At 40.9% G+C, this 8,908-nt stretch overlaps 1 protein-coding gene across 7 annotated transcripts in view; it reads left to right on the top strand.

Moving 5' to 3' along the window:
* Window positions 1-676: 676 nt before the first annotated feature.
* The window catches only part of HEATR5A (HEAT repeat containing 5A), a 67,431-nt gene continuing 59,199 nt past the window's right edge, over window positions 677-8,908 (top strand). For all 7 annotated transcript variants that reach the window (XM_082283779.1, XM_082283778.1, XM_082283777.1 and 4 more), the window contains exon 1: window positions 677-811. The gene's annotated coding sequence lies outside the window, so the exon portion shown is untranslated. The remainder of the gene's footprint in view (window positions 812-8,908) is intronic.

Genomic DNA, 8,908 nt, shown 5'->3' with positions numbered 1-8,908 from the left:
TGCAAATTTGGAAGGGTGGAAGTAATTCCCAGTGACAAAGCAACCACTTCCAGCTGGACCACCTATGCAGTAGGAGGAACGAGGTGAAATTCCTGGAGCTTCAGTTGACCTTGTCTGTAAAACACAGAATACTCCTTGACTTGGGATCCCATATCGATTTGGGATCACAGCTTACACTGATGAAACCCAAGAGTAACAACTTTTGCAAACGTTGGGTTTGACGAACGCTTAATATACAGGGCGTGTTCTTGTTACTGTCCTGTGCAGTGCCCAGGGGCCCTCCCAGGGAAGTACGGACGTGGATGCCTCAGGGGTGGAGTGGAAACCAGAAGCCATGGCAGACTCTGATCACAGCCAGGTACAAATCCCAGCAGTGCCAGAGCTACCTTCACAAAGCATCACCGAGGGGGATCTTTTGTTGCTGGTTTTGGTGAGAGAGCGCTGAGCGCGAGCCCCCGGCTGTGCCCCCCTAGCGCAGAGCCGCTCATCGCCCCGGCGGCCACGGAGCCTCGGAGCGCCCCGGGGCGGTGACTCTGTCCCCTCCGGCACCGGGACACCTCGGCCCGGGCTCCGCGCTCCCCGGGCCGCTCCCGCCCTCCTCCCGGCCGCCGCGGGCGCTCGATGGCTCCGGGCCCGATTGCACAGTCCTGAGCACCGGAGTCGCCCTCCTCCTGTTCCTGCCCCCTCCCCGCCGGCGGGCGGCGGCAGTGGCGGCAGCTCGGGTGCAGGACCCGCCGCCCCCCCGCGCCGGAGAAGGGCGGGCGGACGGGGCCGAGTCCGTAGAGCGGCGCGGGAGCGCTGCGGCTGGCAGGTACCGCGGGCTGAGGGAGGCCAGGGACTGCAGGGGGTGTGTGAAGGGGCAGCAGGGCCGGGCGGAGCCGGGAGTCGTGCGGGGCTGTGCCTGCCCGAGGCCTGCGCCCGGAAAGTGCTGGATCACCCCCGCAGCCGCCGGGTGGGTCGGTGGGTGACACACACACACAGCCGGCTCTAAAGCTGGCGGCCGGGCGGCTCCCGGGCTCCCTCAGCCCAGCCCAGCCCAGCCCGTGCCGTCGCATCCCGTTCCCCCGGGCTGCGGGGCAGGTCTCAGCCCCGTGAGGGAGGGCAGGGGGGGCGGCAAGCCGGGCGCCGCCCGGGTGTCACGGGGAGCGGCGGCGGAGCGGCCGTGCCGCCAGGCTTGGGGTGGGCGAGCGTGGGTGTTTGCCTGGTGCGGGCGATACGGATTCTCAGGCTGCAGGCAGGGGTTTGGCATTCACTTGTACCGAGGTTCCATGATTTTGCGCTCTGATTTTATGTTTTCTTATAAATTTTGGTACTTAAGAATATTTGGGGAGGGATGGCAATATTGGTCATTCTGATATCTGGAAATGTTATTGTAAGCTTTTGCAGTTTGAATTCTTGGTTGTCTGGATAGGATAATGATTAAGTTTACACCATATAACTGGTAAAAACCTTGCACAGGGATGCAAGACCTGTAGAGTTATATTAGCGTTGACATTTTTGAATGCGGGAAAGAGTAATAGGTGTTGTAAGTTTAGTTAAGAGTAAAATTTATTGAGATATGGGTAGAAGGATGATAGGAGATGAGGAAGGCAGATAAAAGTTAAGGTGAGTCCAGCTCTGTGCTTCTGTAAGTGAAATTCGATATCTTTTGAGTTTTGGATTCATTATTTGTAGTGTTTCTTTGAGTTTGGGGTTTGATTTAGTAAGATTAGGTGTTTGCAATTGTGACCATGAACTGTACATTTATTTTAGTCTCACATGCCAGAAATATTTTCCCTGTCTTCAGAAACAGTCAAGCTATATTGTATGCTTTAGTGTTTTGCTACATGATGTGTAATATTCTCAATTCATGTATGAAATAACAATTGAGACCCAGAAGATAGATTACTTCTGGTTGTATGCTGAATGGAGCTTGGATTTCTTTTCCTGATGGTTTGACGCAATGAAAAGGAGGTGGGGGGAAGAAGCCAGTTTAATGTTACACTAAGTCTAGCCATGCATTGAAAACTTGTGCTTGATTATTGAACGTAGGATTGTTTTTGTAGTCAGTAAAGTAGCTGACTTACTGACTAGTTCATGATGTTGTATGCCAACACATCAAAAACGTTATTAATGCAGGATGATCTGTTTTAAGATTCAGAACATCCTAATGAGGCAGGAGATTAAAAACACCTTCTAACAAAAACATTTTCAGGTTGTGGGATGTTTGTTCCATTCAGCTTTTACCTTTATGGGTTTTACTGGGTTCAGCTAGCAGAATCTTTAAAAAGACACACAGTATATCTATATCTACAGTGCAGACCAAAAAGGCTTGAAACCTCTAGGCAGTTACATTTTTGGAGCTGTTTTGGAGTTTTCTTTGGGGAGCAGCCATGTAAAATACCTAGGGAAAGAACCATTGCAGTGAGGTATGTCAGTGATTTGTGCCCGGATAGCGATGTCTGATCTGCCAAACAAGTCTCCTGCAGAGTTTACATCTGTGAGGGCTTCTGCTGCTGCTGCTAAATTTCCGTGTCAGTGTTTCAGTGCAGTTGAAGTCTAATCATAATAAAAGCTATAGTGATTTTCAGGAAAAATATGTATACTTTTCTGGGATTACGGTACATGTTCAACAAAAATTCCTGGTGGCTTAATTTAATGCTGAGCTAGGCTGGATTCAGCATTTACCTTAACAGAAAATTGATAGCTAAAATCAACCTGCACTTTGGATAATCCAAATGCATATATATCACCTAGTGTAAGTCAATTTAACATTTTACCAAATAATTTGATTTCCTGAAACTTCTGTCATTGTGACCAAAAACCCCAAACAAACCCCACCATGTCAGCATATTTAGTTTGGTATATTTTGTCTATATTAGATAAACAATATTATCTACAACATTCTCAGGACTAAAGCTATGTTCAGACATATATTGAAATTATTTCTATAGGTGGATGTTTATACTTCTGTAGTTTTCATGCACTTGCCTTGCTATCACACCAGGTTTCAAATCTGCAAAGAAATAAACCCAAAGCGTTCTATGCATTTTTATTCAAACTGAAGATAGTTATTGCTTTTTGAAGTTTACTTAGTCCAGTTTTGGGGAAAAAGATAATGTTTTAAACTCAATTTGTCAGTAACAGATACAGTACTGTTTTTCCAACTATTAGAAGCATTGGTTAATTATTTATATGCAGTTTGCCAGGTTGACTGTAAACAAAATGATGTTCTGAGGTCCCTATAATGGAGCCAAGTTTATCTTTTGACTGAAGCTTTCAGAAATGAACCTAAATAATATTCAAGAGTTGTGAGGGCCAGAGGGGTCAGAGTGTGCCAGTACTGCCCGCTGTGGAGCTCAGGAAATGGCTGTTAATATTTCTCAGTAACTGAATGTTGCTGTTTCTTCATTTCCTGGAATAATTCTTCTCATGTGGAGATAAAAATTAAAGTGATGATAAGAAACATGAAAGCAAAGTGTATGTACTTTTAAACACAATGAAGGAATGTCTTCCCAAGTTTTTTTAAAATGTCTTTAACATTTTACTTTGCTAAAACAGCTATTGCATTTTCAGGCACTTTGTTTAGGGTATTTTTCTCTAATTATGTCAAGCTTTGTCCTCAAAACTTCACAGAAATCATTCAGCATTCTTAGAAGACATTGTCTTGTCATTTCCTTCACACTTCAGCAAATGTATATTGTGTTGTAGTTCTTATCATTGTCACTGTTATGTATGAGGATTGTGGGTGGTCACATTCTTTGAGTGAATATTTTTAAGCCCAGGAAGCCCAGAGCAAGGATTCTGATAGATTTCCCTTAGGTCTTTGTTGCCTTTAAGCTTTATTGCTCTTTCAGATACTGGGTAATTCCTCCAAAACTTGGAAATCAATAACATTTGATAAGCATTCTGATAGGAAATCCAGTCATTTGGAACGGTTCCTGTGGGAGTAAACAAGTGCTTTGTTTGAGCATCATTGTTCACAAAACATCAAAATACAACCCCTTTGTTTTGCAACACAAATGGAAGTAGCTGTTTGGGCTGAATGATACTTGTTTTTTAGTACAGCCTGAAACACTGTGGGAACACTGCATGACCTACATATGTGGAGCATGCAATATGTGGAGATGCACTTGGATTGCATCTTTAACGAGTACCTGCATAAATGCTACCAAATTTTCGGTGAGAGAATAGACACATACCTTTCCTGTTGCAAATTTCTTCATCCAGAGCACTATTAAGAGGAAAGACTGAAAGAAAAGTGTCTTGTTTCGACATCTATGATTTCAGAACCATGTTTCTGAGCAGAATAATTGCATACAAAAATATGACGTAAGTGAAAGTTGTCCTAGTCTGAAATCTTCAGCAATAACTAGAGGAAGTGGATGGTTCTGCAATCATCTGTTATTTTTTGTTGCTCGTAGTCAGATTTTTCATTGCTTTTTGCTGTTTAGGATAAGCATGTGATGCAAATATGTACATATTTTTATTTAAAAAGGAAGATCTGTGAGGGAAACTGAATCCCTTTATACCATAGAATATACAATAAAGCATATGAGTACTCAACCGTGAGATTTATTTGCTGTGTTTTTCACATGATAATGGACTCAAAATTTGGTGTTAAGAGTTACAGTTCTGCTTGATTTAAAGGCCTTAAAATTTTGGACCTTCTCCTCTCTGGCCTGGTATTATTTTCCATGTGCTCCGAGCTGTGGTCTTGTGATGACTTTCTCCTGTGGCTTGTTCTTGCAAACTGCTGCCAAACATCACTTTTGGTCCCATCTTCTCTGTGCTTGGCTTCAAATTTCCCTACTGCTGACCAATGTAACATAACACTGCAAAATACCTGGCTTCTTTATGGCTGTATATTAATTTTGGATGAAAACCACTTGTCAGTTTTGATGCCAAGGGTAATTTGGTTTAAATTTATGAGACCAAGCAGTGACAAATTCAAGTATGTGTGTGTATGCATTGAAAGACTGGGCTCTGGTTTCATGAGTTCTTCTTAATCCTCTTCATGAAGTATTTAATCAGTGAAACATATCAGCAGAAACCAGTGTTTCTGCTAAGGAAACAGTCTTCAGGGGATTTAACGTTCTCTTTGTCTCTTCCTCCCCTCTCTTCTTGTCCTGGTGCCGAAATTTCCTACATTTCCTTGTATGTTTCTTTGAAAATACATACAAGAAAGTAGTAAAAGGGCACCTGAAATTCCCAGGTTTTTTGGGGTTTTTTTGGTTGAATGAAAGGCCTAGAGTGATTAGCACTACTGAACATAAAGTATGTACAGAGGGGTCACTGTTATGTTGGGACCAGCAGTTACCTGCTGTTGCTTCATGTAGCTCTGTGGAGCAAAAATTTAAGGTTTGTGTATGTAGAAAAAAGGTACGAGTTGGCTGAATGATGGGGATCCTGCCACACAAAGGATGTGGAAGTACTGATTCACTTACACTGATGCTTTTATTTAGCTTTGCCTTCTCTAACTGAAGATGTTGAGGCAGACTTTGCTTCTGTGAGTTAGTTGGTAATAGTTTGTAGAAGTGAGTAAGTAAACAAAGGCTGCTCTGTCCTTCCCGTAATTATAAATGTCTTTATCTCTTGAATATTCCCACTCCAATGTATTTCAAGTATCTAAACTCCAAACTCATTTAAGGTGAAATTTTAGTTCTTTTTCATTCCTTATGAAATGACTGAGATTCTGTAATTGTTGTTTATTTAAATTAGATTCTTTCTGTGTGTGCTATAAATTTTAGCCAGATTACAACTAAAGCTAACTAAATTCTTCGTTTCCTGGGCAATCATACCTCCCATTTGAAGTTGCTGGAGTTTGATCCTGCACTTTTGGCCTTCTCCAGACCTGGGGGCCTCTTTAATTTTTGCCTACTAGCATAAACAGTACACTGTAACTATTGGATTTTGGTCTATGTTTCATTCAGTAATAGCTGCATTTGGCTGGTGCTTTAAGGTTTTTCCGCCCAGCTGGCAGAGAACCATCATACTCAGTTTCTCTTGTCAGAAGTAAGTCCAAGGGAGCTGGGCAGGAGTTTTGTTTATGTTTGGGAGACACTGGACAGGTACGTGCAAGGGTGTAACAAAGGTTTGAGCATCGATGTCTCTCCATGCAGTCAGCTCCGATGCACTGCTAACGATCATCCCATTAAACTTTTAAACAGTGCTGCAGGAGTAACACTGATCTCAACTGTTAATGGCTAGAATTAAATGTGTCAGGCTGGAAGGCTTTCTCTTAAACTTATTGGTTTACTTGTTAGGCAGATGAAAATAAATCTTATTTATTATTATATAAATAATTATGTGTTATTAATAAATAATATCTATTATTAATTGATAATTTTAAAATAATGTGGATTTGAAGTCAGTTAAAATACCACTGCAGTGCAGTGAGGGTCAGCTTGAAGCTAACAAATGTACTTCAGCTCTGTTTTTCAGCAGTGGGATGGTTATGGCACTGATTGTGTAGTCTGCCCAATGGCAGCTGTTACGAGAACACTGGTTGTTATTATTACTGGTCATTTTTCATTTTAATCATTACTATTATTCTTTTTTTACTGGTACTCATTACTGTCAATGAGTAACAACAGTAGTTTCTTAGAGGGCTAATATGTACTTGTGTCTCTGCTAGATTAGTCATTGGTACAGAATTGAATCCACAGGTTTATTATCTTATATCAGATTTAGTGCATAATTATGTTAATACTTTTGAAATTAGAAAAATATAAATAATTATTATTAAGGTAAGGTAAATGGCACTTTATTTTCTTCACTACAAAGTAGGTGTAAAGTACTTAGACCCTCATCTAGATTGTGCATTAGATCCTCACCTGAGCATCATTCTCAGAGAACTGGGGTTGATGAAATTTCTGTTTGAGCAGCACTTGTTCCCAGCAAAGAGAAGCAAACTGCTGGAACAGAGATCAAATTTGAAAAATTTTAAAAGGAAATGAATTTTTAAGTACAAAATTGATTTGTGTGGTAGTTTCCATTACTTGTGTCAATCTTCATTAAAATAATGAGTCATAATTTAAAGGCTGATCTTTTAGTGAGAGATCAGTTAGGAGTCTGCTTTATTGCAGATTACTTTTTTTCGGTACTGCTTATATATTTGTGCATAAGCAAAATATGCTACTAGTTGGAAGGAAGAGTGAAATTCACTAAGTTGCCATTACTGCTCATAGCTTTTTCATTGGTAATGTTACAATTTTTGACTTAGACTCCATGTGAAAGATATACAGCAGTCTGTGGTCTGCTTCCCTCATCTTTTAAAGCCTGAGGAGATTACCTAGCTCAGAATGAACTTGATACACATAACAGATCTATTTGGGTTTTTTACTGTTATAGCTTTGTCATGGGTGGTCTGTTGGTAATCATATTTGAAAGACAATTGCTAAAGGCAGCTACTAAGATCAGTCTTACCCTGGATGACTCACTTTTTATTTAAAGAAGATTACAGGTCCCTTTTTTCTCATTGTGGTTTGTCAGAAACTTCAAAAATTCATTTGCTGTTGCCTTTTAATGCTTGATTCACCCTTTATTCCTTTCAATTTACAGGGTGGCATTCCATCTGGTGCTTGCTCCAAGAGCTTTTCTGAGCTCTTTTCTGACCAGTCTTGAACAATCCTGCTTGTAAAATTGGCAGTTGATAAATGAAAAACTTTTTGTTAGTAGTAAGTAGGAACAACTTCTGCCTTGGCCAATAAGTCTGTGTGCCTGTTTTGTAGCATAGTATAAATGTAAAATAAACTTAGCTCATAGGAAAAAAAAAGGAGGGATCTTTGATTGATCTGTTCTTGTAGTACTGATGGGAAAGTAATTCTTGTAATTACTTCAGTTACCTGACGACAAAACCAAAAGGATGGTGCATCATGCTGGTTAGCAAATGAAGATTGCATCAGGCACATATGCCTTTTTATTTTGGTTAATGGCATAGTATACATCTCATTTAATTAAATTTTACATTTTCTCCCCCAGACTTCTTTTTCATATTGAGAAGCATCAGAATTATAACACCAGGGAAAAAGCACTATCAAATATTTCAGCATTTCTAAACATGGGTTTCATGTAAATAGAGGTGCATCTTTACATGCCTAGGTTGTACTTGCATCAGTTTACTGGTGCGTGATGATGGCCCAGCAGCTCCAGTGGCTGACAGAGCATTCAGTCTCTCCTGGTGCGTGACCAGCCCAGAGCGTGGCTGTGCCACGCCTTCAGTTAGAGCAGAGTCCCACCTGTGTCTGGACAGTGTGGCTATGGGTTGGATGTTTTCTTCTGCACTTAGAAATCGCCTGGAAATATCTTGTATACATAACAAGGACATATTTGTTATTAATCAAATGCAGCTCATCCGCATGTTCAGCTTTGTGTAGCCTTGTGAGCACTGTGCCTTTTGCTGTGTTCTCTACAAAACCAATATGCTGCAGTAGAACTTAATGCCCTGCATTCTTGCCTTTCTTCTCCCAAGTTTGTATGCATGTGCCCTTCTTTTATCATTACTTCTGAAGTTTCATAATTATCCCTGGTGTGCAGGCTTAGAGCTTATTGAAGGGAGCCTCAATAAGTGTTTGGAATAAGTTTTTTGCATAGGGTAGAGAGTATACTGCTTTCTGTACAGGTTCATGGAATCAAGGTTTACTTGTTGACCAGCAGTGGAAAGATCAGGTCTGGGATTTTTTTTTTCTGTATGGACAGTTCTGTTTCTACAAAACTAATTCTTGCATAATAACCAGTCAGTCTTTGTAATTCAGCCCTAATAGTCTTTTCTTTGAGAAATGCTAGTGTTTCTGGCCATGTTAGCAGGTGTTCATTATAAAGATCAGCAACTACACCAGAACATTTTTTCTGTCTTTAATTTAGGCTAAAAATAAATAAATAAATTTAAATTGGTTTTGCAAATGTGTGCTTATACAATTGAAGTGTT

The sequence above is a fragment of the Coloeus monedula genome (assembly GCF_965178545.1).
Source record: "Coloeus monedula genome assembly, chromosome: 6".
NCBI classification, from domain to species: Eukaryota; Metazoa; Chordata; class Aves; order Passeriformes; family Corvidae; genus Coloeus; species Coloeus monedula.
This window is presented reverse-complemented; position numbering and strand designations above follow the sequence as displayed.